Source organism: Triticum aestivum, chromosome 1B, assembly GCF_018294505.1.
Source record: "Triticum aestivum cultivar Chinese Spring chromosome 1B, IWGSC CS RefSeq v2.1, whole genome shotgun sequence".
NCBI classification, from domain to species: Eukaryota; Viridiplantae; Streptophyta; class Magnoliopsida; order Poales; family Poaceae; genus Triticum; species Triticum aestivum.
In genome coordinates this window covers 327,073,902-327,091,745 of record NC_057795.1, presented here as the reverse complement: position 1 = coordinate 327,091,745, position 17,844 = coordinate 327,073,902, and positions in this window count along the sequence as shown.

Sequence of the window (17,844 nt, the reverse complement as noted above, 5' to 3'; positions counted from 1 at the left end):
AGCTAAGTGTGTGAACACGATTTGGTAAAGGTAGCGGTGAGAGGCCATGTAGGAGTACATGGTGGGTTGTCTCATTGCAGCCGTCCTCAGGAACTGAGTTCTGTGTTTGTGATCCATGATTCAGCTACTACCATGCATTGGGCCCGAAACCAATGGACCCTCTCGGCTTCTTAATCACCCTTGTCCTCTGTCCAGGAGTTGCAAGTAGTTTCTGGTGTTTGTAGTATGCTGGAGGCCATGGGCAGCGCTGACCAGAGGGGTGGGTTGTGATGCGGTAGGCACGTGGCCAGGTATACCGGGCGCCCGTTTGGTGTCTCGGAACCCTGTTCACATTGTTTGGGGCTGTGAGCGAAACCCCGGCCGGATCTCCTCATGGATGGAACCCGAATAGGCGATAAACCTGGACTAGAGACTTGAGTGTTTAGGTAGGCCGTGGCCAACACCCACGTTGGGCTTCCGCTTGAAGGTTGCCGAGTACATGTCATGTAAACGACGGTAAGTGGTGAGAGCGTGTGTGAAGAAGTACACCCCTGCAGGGTTAACATTATCTATTCGAATAGCCGTGTCCGCGGAAAAGGACTTCTGGGTTGCCTGTACAGTTCATAGACAAGTGAAAGTGGATACTCTAAAATACGCAAGAGTAAGCGTGAGTGCTATGGATGGCGTTCTCATAGGGAGACGGGAGCGGATCCATAGTGGTGTATTGATATGGTGAATATGTGGACTCGTGTGCGCCACCTCAAAAGTGTTACTTGCATTCGTAGTTCAGGATAGCCACTGAGTCAAAGCTGGCTTGCTGCAGTTAAACCCCACCATCCTCTTTGTTGATAATGATGCATATGTAGTTAGTTCTGATGTAAGTCTTGATGGGTACATTTGTACTCACGTTTGCCTATTTTATGTTTTTGCAGAGAGACGTTAGTCTCGCTAGTAGTTCCGCGTGGTCTTCGACGTTTAGCTTGTTACCTCAGCTATGATCTTGTGCCCTCGGCAGGATCTGGTAGATAGTCAGGCTTCTAAGCCTTTTTCATTTGTAGATGTCTGTACTCAGACATGTTAGCTTCCGCTTGTGCTTTGACTTGTATGCTTTGAATGTTGGGTCGTGAGACCCATGTTTGTAATATCTCACTCCTCGGAGCCTAATGAATAAATACTTGAGTCGTAGAGTCATGTTGTGATGCCATGTTGTATTTGCACATATCGAGCATATTGTGTGTATGTTATTGAAATGCTTGGTATGTGTGGGATCTGACTATCTAGTTGTTTATCCTTAGTAGCCCCTCTTACCGGGAAATGTCTCCTAGTGTCTCCACCGAGCCATGGTAGCTTGCTACTGCTCCGGAACACTTAGGCTGGCCGGCATGTGTCCTTCTTCGTTCCTGTGTCTGTTCCTTCGGGGAAATGTCACGCGATGAATATCGGAGTCCTGTTAGCCCGCTACAGCCCGGTTCACCGGAGTCCTGCTAGCCCAGTGCTACAGACTGGATTCACTCGCTGATGACCGACACGTTCGATGCTGGGTCATGGATGCCTGTCCCTGTAAGTTTGTGCCACTTTGGGTTTACGACTAGCCATGTCAGCCCGGGCTCCTTATCATATGGATGCTAGCGACACTATCATATACGTGTGCCAAAAGGCGCAAACGGTCTCGGGCAAAGGTAAGGCGACACCCGTGGGAATACCATGCGTGAGGCCGCAAAGTGATATGAGGTGTTACATGCTAGATCGATGTGACATTGAGTCAGGGTCCTAACAAAGTCCGACCACCTTCTCGGTCGTTCGGCACCCCGAACTTATAGCATTATATGCATCAGCTCCGAATCATGTCTTGGGTCATTGGTTGGGTTTGCCCGGCTCCCATGTTTTGGTACCTTACGTTCCGCAATATCGGCTAAGGTAGCGCTGGGAGAACTACTGTGATTGTGTCCCGGTTCTTCCGGACGAACACCTCAGTAGGGAAAGCCGAAAACTGACTGTCTTGATAAGGCGAGAGTTGGTCAGCTGTTCGAGAGGTTTGAAAATCTTTAAGGATTTATTCCGCATAATGCCATAATAAAATGCAGCGTGCGAAGGATCGGTCCACCGATCAGGCACTATTAGAGCCCCTCGTGCGGTCTTCCGAACACCAGGGGTTGCGCCTCCCATACTCTAATTCCTATGGCCAAGTGAGAGTAATAAATCTATAGTCCGATTGCCTAGTTCGCTGTGCTGAACACCTCCTTCATGGACCCAAGAATGGGATAAAGAGTGTTTAGGTGTATCCCGATCACCCCCGTAGTTCCTACATGGGGGCAGAAGCCGATGACTAGACAACTCTCAAGACTAACATATAAAACGGCCGCGCAGGAATAAAATTTACACATAACAGGCACATACATATAAGTGACTCTGTTCCGCCTTACAAAGGACAACACAACTGCCTTTAGGGAAAAATAATGTCTTTCACACATTGCTCTGCCACAAGGTGGGCCCCCTTCAGGACACCATCATAATATAATTCGGGCTTGCGGTGCTCCTTCCTCTCCGGCGGCCCCTCGGTCATCAGCTTCTCATCATCAAGCTTCCCCCGGTGCACTTTCGCACGGGAAAATGCCATTCGTGCCCCTTCTATGCAAACCGACCGCTTAATGACGTCCAGCCGAGGATAGGCACTCACAATTCGCTTCACGAGCCCAAAGAAACTGCTCGGAATGGGCTCAGCGGGCCATAGCCGGATAACCAAATCCTTCATGGCTAGTTCAGCCGCCTGATGCAGTTCGATCAGCTGTTTTAGCTGGTCAACAAATGGCACTAGATAATTCGGCGCCAAATACTGCGACCAGAAGAGATTCTCTGCAGTTTCCTTCTTCTCAGCTCGGCAGAATTGGGCAGCATCAGATATGCTGCGTGGCAGATCCTCAAATGCCCCTGAAAAAATTAGGATTCAATGGGTCACCATGAATCTTCCCTGCAAAGGCATAAGACGCTTTGAATAAGAAAAACCCTTACCAGCCGCAATCTTCCGTGCCTCCTGAATATCCTTCAGAGCAGCCTAGGCTTCCTCCTGAGCATCATTCGCGGTCTGGAGAGCTTGGGCGAGTTCGGACTCTTTCAATGATAGACTCTGCTCCAAACTCTCTCTTTTCTTTACGGCCTCTTGAAGCTCTCATTCAGCTTCCACAACCCTCGCCTCGTGCTTCTCACGGAGAGCCTACTCCGTGGACGCCTTCTTTTCAGCCAAGGCAACAGCCTTCTTGAGCGCCTCAATTTCGGCATTTGCTCCTGGAGTGCGTGATATATATGCTTTAAGATAGACACAACTACTTACTTGTGCTAAAACTTACTAAAGTTTCAAAATATACCTTGTTTATCCTCCAGCTGCTTCTTCACTCGGCCGAGTCCCTCTTCGGCCCGCTCTAGACTCTACTTGAGTCCGGACACCTCCGCAGTATGAGAGGAGGCAATTGCTGCAGACGCCTGGTTCATAAATCAACAGATCTATGTCATTAGCTAAGTCTCCTGCGGACAGAACTTTCATCCCTTGTCCGGTTCATGTCCTCCCCGAATAGTGCATCAGGGGCTGCTATCTATACTATGACAATCTTCTAACAACTCCTAAAACATACCTCCAAGCCTTTTATAAGGCTGATGCAGGATTCATTCAGTCCGTTCTCGGCGTCCTGAATCTTTTCTATCACCGCGCCCATAAGGGCGCGGTGTGCATCAATGATGGACGCGCTCTCCAGTGCTGTTGATAGGCCGCCCGGCACCTTTGGTTTGACGGAGGTCGCAGGTGGAGCAGGATCGCCCCCTCCAGTCAAGAGGGGCTGCCTACCTGATCTCGAAGCCTTAAGGGTCTCCGGGACTGTGTCCGGCTGTGGGCCGAATCCACGATCGCCCCCACCATCGACGTTCATGGGAACCGCCACTCCGACGTGTCCGGCCCCGAAGGTACGCCCCCCCCCCGGCTCAGGTCCCTTTGGGACGACACCTCGACGTCACAGCCAAGCTTTGGGGAAGGGGCCCTGGGAGGTGTCTCGCTCTCCAAGGCATCGGAACTCAACGAATCCTCCGATGAGGACTGTTGGGCAGGAGACCTCGCCGGACTATAAAAAGTACGGTGCAAATCAAAATACTACATTCTAATAATTCTGTACGCATGAATATGTTCGAATTTCATGCACTTACGAGTTTACCAAGGGCTGGGCCCTGGGATCCCACTCCGGGCTGCTATCGGTAGCCGTGGTGGACGCCTTGGGGATGGATGTTCTTCCCCTCTTAGGCAAATCTGCCTCTAAGGATGAGGAGGCTATCCTTTTCTTCCTCTCCCTCGTAGGGGACTCGAGCTCTCCTTCCTCCTCGTCCTCTTCCTCCTCCTCGTCCTCCTCCTCCTCCTCGTCCTCTCCGGAGGAAGGATGGTCACTAGAGTCTTCGGACTTCGTGTCCGAAGCACCGCGACAACGGAGACTGCTCCTGGTCTCCTTGGCTTTTTTGTTGGCCTCTTTCTTCGGCGCCTCGTAAGGCACCGGGACCAGCATCTTCGTTAGAAGAGGTCCCGCCAGTTCTTCCAGGAGCAGGGCCGGACAATGAATCCGCTCCGCCTTCTTTGTCCATCCCTGAGGTGATCGTGGAAAAGCACGTTAAAAAACATCTCCCTCGGTACATACCAATGAAACATACGGATGGCCAAGACATAATGATGACTTACCAGATGTCCTTGTGTGAAGAGCCGAAAAGCTCCCGCAGGGTCTGGTGCTCGGTCGGGTCATACTCCCACAAATCACAGCTTCTGTGCTGACAAGGAAGGACCAGGTGGACCAGCATCACCTGGACTACGTCAACAAGCCTGATGGCCTTGTCTTCCATACCTTTGACACACGTCTGGATCACTGACAGTTCGTCGGACGACGACCAGTTCACGCCCTTCTTGGGCCAGGACGTGAGCCGCAAAGGGGCTCCAGATCGAAACTCAGGAGCAGCGGCCCACTTTTTGCCGTGCGGCTCAGTGACATAGAACCACTGTTGTTGCCACTCCTTGACGGAGTCGTTGAAAGTACCCGTCGGCCATGTGACCTTGAGCATCCAGCTCACCATGGCACCTCCGCACTCGGCATGTTCGCCATTCACCACTTTGGGCTTCATGTTGAAGATCTTAAGCCATAGCCTGAAGTGCGGCGAGATGCGGAGAAAGGCCTCGCACACGATGATAAACGTCGAGATGTTGAGGAAAGAATTGGGGGATAGATCGTGAAATCAATCCCGTAGTAATACATGATGCCGCGAACAAAAGGGTGAAGGGGATACCAAAGCCCTCGGATGAAATGGGGGAGGAAAACGACCCTCTCATGGGGCTCCAGAGTAGGGACAATTTGTCCCGCCGTTGGAAGACGGTGCTGATTTTCTTGGCCAGATACCCAGCCGCCCGCAGCTTTTTAATATCCTTCTCCTGGACGGAGGAATCCATCCACTTGCCTCCTGCTCCGGATCCGGACATTTTCGAAGAACCTTTGTTGGTGGGGAAGATGAATGCTTGGGCGCTAGGGCTCAGGCGAAAGGAAAGGGGCGAGCAGAAGGAGAAGAAGGCGTGGGTAGAAAGGAAGAGGCCTTTCCCCTTTATAGAGGCGATGAAACTTTATGCCTCCCTGCTTGCCTAATGGAACCTTCTCGTTCCCCACTCACCATAATTGGTGGTATGGTTGGGTTACCCACGCCTGTATTGAAGAGAATCCCGCTTTAAGGGGACATGATCTCTGCTTTGACAAGACGTGCCAAGGAAACTGCCTCGCAATATGTGCGGAAGCAGGTTGTAGAAAACGGTTCAAATAATTACCGGGCTGTGGCGTGATGTCACGCTACAAAGAGTTGTCACCAGATTAGATTCATGGTTTATTATTCTCTCTACGGTGGTATATGAAATTTGTCTTGCAGAGCCGGACATGGTCCTTGTGTTCGAAATTTATCTTGGAGTATTCGGAGATGGAACCTGCCTCGCAATGCCGAAGACGATCTACACGCCGGACTCATCGTCATTGAAGCCTGGTTCAGGGGCTACTGAGGGAGTCCTGGATAAGGGGGTATCCGGACAACCGGACTATATACTTTGGCCAGACTGTTGGACTATGAAGATACAAGATTGAAGACTTCGTCCCGTGTCCGGATGGGACTCTCCTTGGCGTGGAAGGCAAGCTTGGCGATTCGGATGTAGATCTCCTTCTCTATAAACCGACTCCGTGTAACCCTAGCCCCCTCCAGTGTCTATATAAACCGGAGGGTTTAGTCCGTAGGACTCAACAACAACAACAACAACAATCATACCATAGGCTAGCTTCTAGGGTTTAGCCTCTCTGATCTCGTCGTAGATCAATTCTTGTAATACTCATATCATCAGGATCAATCAAGCAGGAAGTAGGGTATTACCTCCATCGAGAGGGCCCGAACCTGGGTAAACATCGTGTCCCCAGTCTGCTGTTACCATTAGCCTTAGACGCACAGTTCGGGACCTCCTAGACGAGAACCTCGTCCCGCATGCATACCTGGGCGACTGCAATTCGCTGGTCCCTATTAGGAGATGAATGGATGGGCACAAGTTCTAGTCCTGTGACCCTTTGCTTTCTCGTCCTGTAGGTACTGCTTGAAATCGGCGACGCAGAGCTTCACTGAGTCCGGATCGTTGGTGTACATCACATTCAACTTGGTGCCACCATGGGACTGAATGGAGAACTCAAAGGTGAATTACTTGCTGAAGTCCAGATCCAGCAAGCTCACCCCTCGGATAACCATTGGAGTCTCTTCAAGTAAACGAGTGAGTAGGCGGCAACATCAGTTTGTTTTTCAGCTCTTGGGGAACTGGATTCAACAGTAAACTAAGTGTGTATAGGCGACAACAGTTACTACCCCTCCCTCGCCCGCTGCACGGCCGGCATAATATGCACCCTCGGCGCATTCAAACGCCTCCATTAAGAAACCTATTCCAGCCACACATGTCAGTTCACGAGCGAGTGTGTATTGGTATTGTAATAACAGGTGTTAGTGGTCACTTTACTTAAATTTAATTAGCTTTAATTAAAATGTATTCTTAAAACAAGCAATGCATTGTCTCGTTCTATCAGTGCCACAGGATCAACATGCACAACAACTAAAAATATTATTCTCAAGACGCACATGATCAGCACATTTGCCGCACTTTCACACAGACAATACTACAAAGTTTGAACAGTTTGTTATGGTTGTTGTCCTCTGCATCATCATGTTGTGTTTCCGAGCTTGAAGGATTCAAAACCAACAAATAAGATTCAAATAATAAGTACAACAAAGATGCCTACACATCTCATTGATTCCCAGGTTGCAAGATTCAGAACCAACCCATTAGAGTGTTTTGATAAAGTGAATATCGGGATTAAATCCATCTTGGCTAGCCATGTCATACAAACCAAGAACTCGGCGAATGCTCATGACCATCGCAACATCTGTAGTAGAGTATTCCTATTTGCACAGATAAGAAAGATCTTGGATTTAGGACTCTAGCAACCGTAGTGATGGTTATACAAACATTGGCCTTTTCTTTTTCCCACCAATTCTATCTATGTTCCTGATGCGTCAATCTTTGATGCATCCCTTGAAATTACTATAATAGTGGCACTAGTTGAAGCAAACTTTATTTCCAAAATAAGAAAATATTGCGATAGAATAGCTTTATTTTAAAAATACAACATTGACACAGCATGACAAAGCACAATCATGTTGATAAAAGACAGTACTGACCGGTGTGAGGGGCCCTATGCCACCACGACTCGATCTGCTGAACCTGCAACTCCACTCGGATGAGGTTAACCTACAGCTCCATGATTCAATTCATGCGCCTTTTTCAGTAGTTCACCTGAAATGAAGCAAAGATTGCATCATTCAGCTAGCAAGAAGTACTTGCTCTCATGAGATGGCAGGTTCTTCTTTAGTAGTTGCACTAAAGTTGAGCAACATTAAGGTTGTCTGTTTAGCTCATGTAAGGTGCAACTATAATTTGCTTATCCTTTTGTGTAGTTCCACTAAAATGAAGTGCCATTATGGTGACAGTGACGACTCATCTTGCAAAGGCTAATAAAATGTTGCACAAGATTACCAACATAATTTTACGGAGATTTTCGGAACTCCAGTCACCATTTTGTGCAGTTCCACCAAAATTTAGAGATGTTGCCCACGTGACATTTTAGTTGAACTGCACAAGACACTCATTCCAAAAAAAGTGTTTTGTGCAGTTCACCAAAAGGTCACAATAGCAACAAGGTGAAATGGATATCCCTATCTGCACAAAAAGATAGAAAGTAAATAGTTGCTGATGAATAAGAATATACGAAACATACACGAAATGAAGAGAAGCATCTTAATTTTGTTCATGGCAATCACGCAAGGACAGTAGAAATTTTAAAACGTCAGCAATGCTTCATGTTACTGGAAGCATTACGATCAACTATGACATTCGTCAAATATGGGATTACTTTAATGGTGGCATTGCTTGTTTACTAGATACAGTAAATCAATAGAAGATAAAGAGTTGGTTTAAGGGCGTGGGACCGTGGGGACACCAGGTCACTCAGCAGCGTAAGGAAGCAACTTACTTATCATACTGGGGAAAACAGCAGGAGTACCATTTGTTAACACAATTTAATTGCATCATATCACTGGAGGCATTAGATTAACAATAACACTGGTTAGACATGTCCTTAAGGTAACAGTGTGATCGCTTCATTTTACATGCACCCTTACATTAACAACAGCAAAAGGTTGGTATAAGGACATGCAACAGTGGACGCATCAGCACAATGTACCTACAAGGAGGCATAAAGTGGTGATGCTGAGTTTGTTCATGCTCTCTGAGGGCAGAAAATCTAATCCTGGGGAACTTTTACTATGTGAGGGAAGCAAATCTAATCCTGGAGACCTTTTACTATGTGAGGGCATAAAATCTAATCCTGGAGACCTTTTACTATGTGAGGGAAGCAAATCTAATCCTGGACATACTCTATTGACTTGTCCACCAGCCACCACTTTCTATCCTTTTTTCAACCAATAATAGATATGTTCCTTATCCAGTTTGTACTGAGTTTTCCCATTATTTCCCTTTTCAACCAAGTGGCCGGTTGGGTATCCGGTCTCTACTACTTTACCCCTGTTATTTCCTCTTTGAATCAAGTCCTAGATTCATGCTACGATTCCCCCCCCCTTTCTTCATTGATTGAACCAAGTCCTTGATTTGAATGCATGAAGTAGCTTTACCTCTAATAATACTAAAATTTTAGGTGGATTTGGAAGAGCTGATGGAAGTAGAAAAAGATGCACATGCAGACACATTGGGAGCTGGGGCGGTAGAGCAAGGCAGCTTTCAAAGAACTTGTACCTGAGGTTCGTCGGGATGTCGGCTGCAGCAGGTCCGATCTATGCACAATACGGCAGGGAGGAAGAAGGATTGGAGGACCTCCCGAGCCGGCGCTGTGTCGGAGAGAATGGCACGGGCAGAGGATTGGGCCCCGCTGGCAGCTATGGGTTTCCTCCCTCGGCGGTGATGACTGCGTGAATGATGCACCTTTTAGTCCTCTACACACACTGGCCGAAGGGATCCGGCCGCATCTGTGACCAGCGGTGAGCAAAGAGAAAATGTCGCTACCGCTGTCTTGTTTAGATCCGGAGAGGATGAGAGAATGAAGAGATCAACCCTAGTAAAGCAAGCGCTCACGCCCCTGCATACATATATAGTGGAGTGATTATCTTTTTCTCTCCACAACAAGCGTTTCAATTTATGTACGTGGCATTAAAGAAAAGAAACTCTCTATTTAAGGTGACTAACTGTACGACTCCTACATACTACTAGTAGTACTAGTATTGTTCACTTGTGCTCCCCGGCCCTCCATTCATTGAACAACCCCACGGGTGAATAAACATACAGTACTGGTATTTATATAGAACGAACAAGCTTGAACTATTTTCGCGTAGTAAAAAGTTGAGGGCAGGGCTTTTCCCGGGCAGCACGTGCGACAGTTTTCAGGTAGGCGGTTTGACAGAGAGGCGAGGAGGGTGATGGAGTGGTGGATTCAAACTTACTGCTGGAAAGATCGGGCTGTGTGATTTGACGGCGCGTTACTTCTAGAAAGACTTGTCATATGACTACTCACTATAGTCATGAATTACTGGTGCTACGAACGGGGTGATGCCCCCTTTCGTTCCGCACTCTAATCTGGTGCATGATGCTGACCCACAAGTATAGGGGATCTATCGTAGTCCTTTCGATAAGTAAGAGTGTCGAACCCAACGAGGAGCAGAAGGAAATGATAAGCGGTTTTCAGCAAGGTATTCTCTGCAAGTACTGAAATAAGTGGTAACAGATAGTTTTGTGATAAGATAAATGGTAACGAGCAACAAGTAACAAAAGTAAATAAAGTGCAGCAAGGTGGCCCAATCCTTTTTGTAGCAATGGACAAGCCTGGACAAACTCTTATAATAGGAAAAGCGCTCCCGAGGACACATGGGAATATCGTCAAGCTAGTTTTCATCACGCTCATATGATTCGCGTTCGGTACTTTGATAATTTGATATGTGGGTGGACCGGTGCTTGGGTACTGCCCTTACTTGGACAAACATCCCACTTATGATTAACCTCTATTGCAAGCATCCGCAACTACAACAAAAGTATTAAGCTAAACCTAACCATAGCATGAAACATATGGATCCAAATCGGCCCCTTACGAAGCAACGCATAAACTAGGGTTTAAGCTTCTGTCACTCTAGCAACCCATCATCTACTTATTACTTCCCAATGCCTTCCTCTAGGCCCAAATAATGGTGAAGTGTTATGTAGTCGATGTTCACATAACACCACTAGAGGTTAGACAACATACATCTTATCAAAATATCGAACGAATACCAAATTCACATGACTACTAATAGCAAGACTTCTCCCTTGTCCTCAGGAACAAACGTAACTACTCACAAAGCATATTCATGTTCATAATCAGAGGGGTAATATTGTGCATAAAGGATCTAAACATATGATCTTCCACCAAATAAACCAACTAGCATCAACTACAAGGAGTAATCAACACTACTAGCAACCTACTAGCACCAATCCCGGACTTGGAGACAAGAATTGGATACAAGAGATGAACTAGGGTTTGGAGATGAGATGGTGCTGGTGAAGATGTTGATGGAGATTGCCCTCTCCCGATGAGAGGAGTGTTGGTGATGATGATGGTGATGATTTCCCCCTCCCGGAGGGAATTGTCCACAGCAGAACAGCTCTGCCGGAGCCCTAGATTGGTTCCGCCAAGGTTCCGCCTCGTGGCGGCGGAGTCTCGTCCTGAAAGGTTCTCTCCTATTTTTTTCTCATCGAAAGACTTCTTATGGGAGAAGATGGACGTCGGAGAGCCACCAGGGGGCCCACAAGGTTGGGGGGCGCGCCCAGGGGGGGCGCGCCCCGCACCCTCGTGAGCAGGGTGTGGGCCCCCTGGCCTTCATCTTTGGCGATGATTTTTCTTTATTTATTTTAAGGTGTTCCGTGGAGTTTCAGGACTTTTGGAGTTTCACAGAATAGTCCTTCAATATTTGCTCCTTTTCCAGCCCAGAATTCCAGCTGCCGGCATTCACCCTCTTCATGTAAACCTTGTAAAATAAGAGAGAATAGCCATAAGTATTGTGACATAACGTGAAATAACAGCCCAAAATGCAATAAGTATTGACATAAAAGCATGATGCAAAATGGACGTATAGACTCCCCCAAGCTTAGACCTCGCTTGTCCTCAAGCGAAAAGCCGATAACAATAAATATGTCCTCATGTTTAGAGGTAGAGGCGTCGATAAAAATAAAATACGGACATGAAGGCATCATGATTATTTCATAACAGCAACATATATAGATTTTGTCATATGATTACTTATGTTCAAGTGATGATCTTTTCACAAAGCCAAAATATGAATTAGAAACCTTATTAGGCACCAACAATTATAATCTCAGTCATTGAAGCAATTGCAATTTATCATAACATCAGAAAGAGTCTATGTCAGAGCTTAAAAGCAAGCCCACATACTCAACTATCACTTAGTCCTTCATAATTGCTAACACTCACGCGATACTTGTGGTTACGGAGTTTTAATCGGACACAGAGAAAGATAGGGGCTTATAATTTGCCCCACAACTTTTTACCTCAAGGGTAATGTCAACAATAATAATTCACGCTCCCCCACATCCAATTAGATATATATATCATGTTCTTTCTAACATGCTGAGCTTACCAAAGGATAAAATGAAAAAGGAAGGGTGAAGATCACCGTGACTCTTGCATAAGGTAGAGGATAATTATAAAAGATAGGCCCTTCGCAGAGGGAAGCAGAGGTTGTCATGCGCGTTTAGGGTTGATGCACAAAATCTTAATGCAAAAGAACATCACTTTATATTGCCCCTTGCATGTGAACCTTTATTATGCAGTCCATCGCTTTTATTGCGTCCACAATAAGTTCGTACAAAGCTTATTTCTGTGCACTAATAAGTCATGCATATTTAGAGAGCAATTTTTATTGCTTGCACCGATGACAACTTACTTGAAGGATCTTACTCAATCCATAGGTAGATATGCTGGACTCTCATGGCAAAACTGATTTAAGGGTATTTGGAAGCACAAGTAGGATTTCTACTTAGTGCTGAAGATTGGCTAGCATGAGGGGGAAAGGCAAACTCAACACGGTAGAGGAACCATGACAACATACTTTATCTCAGATGTAAGAGAACATAACTCATTATGTTGTCTTCCTTGTCCAACATCAACTCTTTAGCATGTCATATTTTAATGAGTGCTCCCAATCATAAAAGATGTCAATGATAATATATCTATATGTGAAACCTCTCTTTATTTATTACTTCCTATTAATTGCAACGATGACAAAAGCTATATTTGCCAACTCCAACAACTTTAAATCATCGTACTCTTTCTATGTGAAGTCATTACTTTCAATAAGATCAATACGAACTCATTGATTCTTTTTATTCTTTTTCTTCTAATCACCCAAGATCATGGAAAAATACTCAAGCCCTTGACTCAACACTAATCTTTATTATATAGCTCACGGACTCGATTACAAAGAAAGATCATAAAGCAAAACTCAAAACTGGATCATGCCATGACTTTATTCTACTAAATCAAGATACTACTAATCGGATCGAACTAAGAAAAAAATGGTAAAGATAGGAGTTGTGATGGTGATACGATACCAGGGCACCTCCCCTGAGCTTGGCAATTGCCAAGGGGAGTGCCCATACCCATGTGATTATGTCTCCTTCCTTGTTGGCGGTGGAGGTGTTGATGATGATGCAAGCTTGTCGTCCACCTTCCATGGCATAGGCTCACCATCATAGAAGGATGATCGAGTCTCCAGAATCCTCAAATCTGCAGCAAACTCATCCTTTTGAATCTATATTCATACTCACAATTTTGGTTTTGCAGATCATAGATTTGGGCTTGGAGGTGCTCGATCTTCTCATGTAGCTTATAGATGGCTTCCTCGGTCTTCTTGGCATCCGGCTCATAGTTGTTGGTGAACTTCGCGAGCATCTTGTGGGTAGCGTCGATTCCACGCTCCACCATCCCCTGGCATTTGAAAACTTGTTGCTCCATTGCTTCGAGCCTCAACTCCACGCTTCCGGTTCCCTTTGGTCCCTCAACATTGCGGATGTGCAACAACCCATCACGCATCTCAATGGTTTGAGGGTGTCGCAGCACCTCCGCGAGGTAAGGGTTGATAACCATCTCGAAGAACTTGTCCTTGGAAGCACTTGGGGTCGTCATGATGATCTAGACCTGTCAGAAAAATAGCTCGAAACAAGAACAGGGGAGATTTGCGTGATACGAGAGTCAAAACCTTTGGGAGTATATATAATGAATTTTTACCAACCAAAATACGTATCGTGCAAGGAAACAGAGTCCGGAGGGCACACGAGGTGCTCACGAGGTAGGGGGGCGCGCCCAGGGGGGCGCCCTCCACCCTCGTGGAGGCCTCATGTCCTCCCCGGACTGCTACTTAGTTTTCTATTTTTCTAAATATTCCAAAATGGAGAAATATTGCCTTAAAAATTATTTTGGAGTCGGTTTACTTACCGTATCACATACCTATTCCTTTTCGGAGTCTGGAACGTTCTGGAAAGTGTCCCTTATGTATTCCCCCGGGGTTACGGTTTCAATAACATTAGTTTCAACATTTATAGGATTACCTGAGATATAGTGTTTGATTCTTTGACCGTTCACCACCTTCGGATTTGTGCCTGCGAAGTTGTTGATTTTTATGGCACCAGAACGATAGACCTCCTCGATAACGTAAGGACCTTCCCATTTGGAGAGAGGTTTTCCTGCAAAAAATCTTAAACGAGAGTTGTATAGCAATACATAATCACCTACATTAAACTCACGCTTTTGTATCCTTTTGTCATGCCACCTTTTAACTTTTTCTTTAAACAGCTTGGCATTTTCATAAGCTTGGGTTCTCCATTCATCAAGTGAGCTAATATCAAATAACCTCTTCTCGTCGGCAATTTTGAAATCATAGTTGAGCTCCTTAATAGCCCAATATGCCTTATGTTCTAGTTCGAGAGGTAAATGACATGCTTTTCCATAAACCATCTTATACAAAGACATACCCATAGGATTTTTATATGCAGCTCTATAGGCCCATAATGCATCATCAAGTTTTTTGGACCAATTCTTTCTAGACCTATTGACAGTCTTTTGCAAAATTAATTTGAGCTCTCTATTGCTCAATTCTACCTGACCACTAGACGGCGGGTGATATGGAGATGCAATCCTATGATTAACGTCGTATTTAGCAAGCATCTTACGGGAAGCACCATGAATAAAGTGTGAACCACCATCAGTCATTAAGTATCTAGGGACTCCAAACCTCGGAAAAATAACTTCCTTAAGCATTTTAATAGAAGTGTTATGATCAGCACTACTAGTTGGGATAGCTTCTATCCACTTAGTAACATAATCAACAGCAACTAGAATATGAGTGTAACCATTAGAGGCAGGAAAAGGTCCCATATAATCAAATCCCCAAACATCAAATGGCTCAATAACAAGTGAATAATTCATAGGCATTTCTTGACGTCTACTGATATTACCAATTCTTTGACATTCATCACAAGAAAAAACAAACTTACGGGCATCCTTGAAGAGAGTAGGCCAATAAAACCTGGATTGCAATACCTTATGTGCAGTTCTATCTCCAGCGTGATGTCCTCCATAAGCTTCGGAGTGGCACTTGCGTAGGATCTGTTCCTATTCATGCTCAGGTACACAACGTCTAATAACACCATCTACTCCTTCTTTATAAAGATGTGGGTCATCCCAAAAGTAATGTCGCAAGTCATAGAAAAACTTTTTCTTTTGTAGGTATGTGAAGCTAGGCAGTATAAATTTAGCAACAATATAATTATCATAATCAGCATACTAAGGAGTGCTACGAGAAGTACTTATGACATTTAATTGCTCATCTGGAAAGCTATCATCAATAGGTAGTGGGTCATTAAGAACGTTCTCTAGCCTAGACAAGTTGTCTGCAATGGGGTTCTCAGCTCCTTTTCTATCAACAATAACAACAACAACAACAAAGCCTTTAGTCCCAAGCAAGTTGGGGTAGGCTAGAGGTGAAACCCATAAGATCTCGCAACCAACTCATGGCTCTGGCACATGGATAGCAAGCTTCCACGCACCCCTGTCCATAGCTAGCTCTTTGTCGATACTCCAATCCTTCAGGTCTCTCTTAACGGACTCCTCCCATGTCAAAATCGGTCGACCCCGCCCTCTCTTGACATTCTCCGCACGCTTTAGCCGTCCGCTATGCACTGGAGCTTCTGGAGGCCTGCGCTGAATATCCCCAAACCATCTCAAACGATGTTGGACAAGCTTCTCCTCAATTGGTGCTACCCCAACTCTATCTCGTATATCATCATTCCGGACTCCATCCTTCCTCGTGTGGCCACACATCCATCTCAACATACGCATCTCCGCCACACCTAACTGTTGAACATGTCGCCTTTTAGTCGGCCAACACTCCGCGCCATACAACATTGCGGGTCGAACCGCCGTCCTGTAGAACTTGCCTTTTAGCTTTTGTGGCACTCTCTTGTCACAGAGAATGCCAGAAGCTTGGCGCCACTTCATCCATCCGGCTTTGATTCGATGGTTCACATCTTCATCAATACCCCCATCCTCCTGCAACATTGACCCCAAATACCGAAAGGTGTCCTTCCGAGGTACCACCTGGCCATCAAGGCTAACCTCCTCCTCCTCACAGCTAGTAGTACTGAAACCGCACATCATGTACTCGGTTTTAGTTCTACTAAGACTAAACCCTTTCGATTCCAAGGTTTGTCTCCATAACTCTAACTTCCTATTTACCCCCGTCCGACTATCGTCAACTAGCACCACATCATCCGCAAAGAGCATACACCATGGGATATCTCCTTGTATACCCCTTGTGACCTCATCCATCACCAATGCAAAAAGATAAGGGCTCAAAGCTGACCCCTGATGCAGTCCTATCTTAATCGGGAAGTCATCGGTGTCGACATCACTTGTTCGAACACTTGTCACAACATTATTGTACATGTCCTTGATGAGGGTAATGTACTTTGCTAGGACTTTGTGTTTCTCCAAGGCCCACCACATGACATTCCGCGGTATCTTATCATAGGCCTTCTCCAAGTCAATGAACACCATATGCAAGTCCTTCTTATGCTCCCTATATCTCTCCATAAGTTGTCGTACCAAGAAAATGGCTTCCATGGTCGACCTCCCAGGCATGAAACCAAACTGATTTTTGGTCACGCTTGTCATTCTTCTTAAGCGGTGCTCAATGACTCTCTCCCATAGCTTCATTGTATGGCTCATCAACTTAATTCCACGGTAATTAGTACAACTCTGAACATCTCCCTTGTTCTTGAAGATTGGTACTAATATACTCCGTCTCCATTCTTCTGGCATCTTGTTTGCCCGAAAAATGAGGTTGAAAAGCTTGGTTAGCCATACTATCGCTATGTCCCCGAGACCTTTCCACACCTCAATGGGGATACAATCAGGGCCCATCGCCTTGCCTCCTTTCATCCTTTTTAAAGCCTCCTTCACCTCAGACTCCTGGATGCGCCGCACAAAACGCATGCTGGTCTCATCAAAGGAGTCATTCAGTTCAATGGTAGAACTCTCATTCTCCCCATTGAACAGCTTGTCGAAGTACTCCCGCCATCTATGCTTAATCTCTTCGTCCTTCACCAAGAGTTGGCCTGCTCCGTCCTTGATGCATTTGACTTGGCCAATATCCCTCGTCTTCCTCTCCCGGATCTTAGCCATCTTATAGATGTCCCTTTCACCTTCCTTCGTGCCTAACCGTTGGTAGAGGTCCTCATATGCCCGACCCCTTGCTTCACCAACAACTCGCTTTGCGGCCTTCTTCGCCATCTTGTACTTCTCTATGTTGTCTGCACTCCTATCCAGGTATAGGCGTCTGAAGCAATCTTTCTTCTCTTTAAGCGCCTTCTGGACATCATCATTCCACCACCAGGTATCCTTATCTTCGCTTCTCCTTCCCCTGGACACTCCAAACTCCTCCGAGGCCACCTTACGAATGCAAGTCGCCATCTTCATCCACACATTGTCCGCATCCCCTCCTTCCTCCCAAGGGCCCTCCTTAAATACCCTCTCCTTGAACACCTGAGCTACCTCCCCCTTGAGCTTCCACCACTTCGTTCTAGCGACCTTGGCACGCTTATCCCGCTGGACACGAATCCGAAAGCGGAAGTCAGCAACCACCAGCTTATGCTGGGGTACAACACTCTCC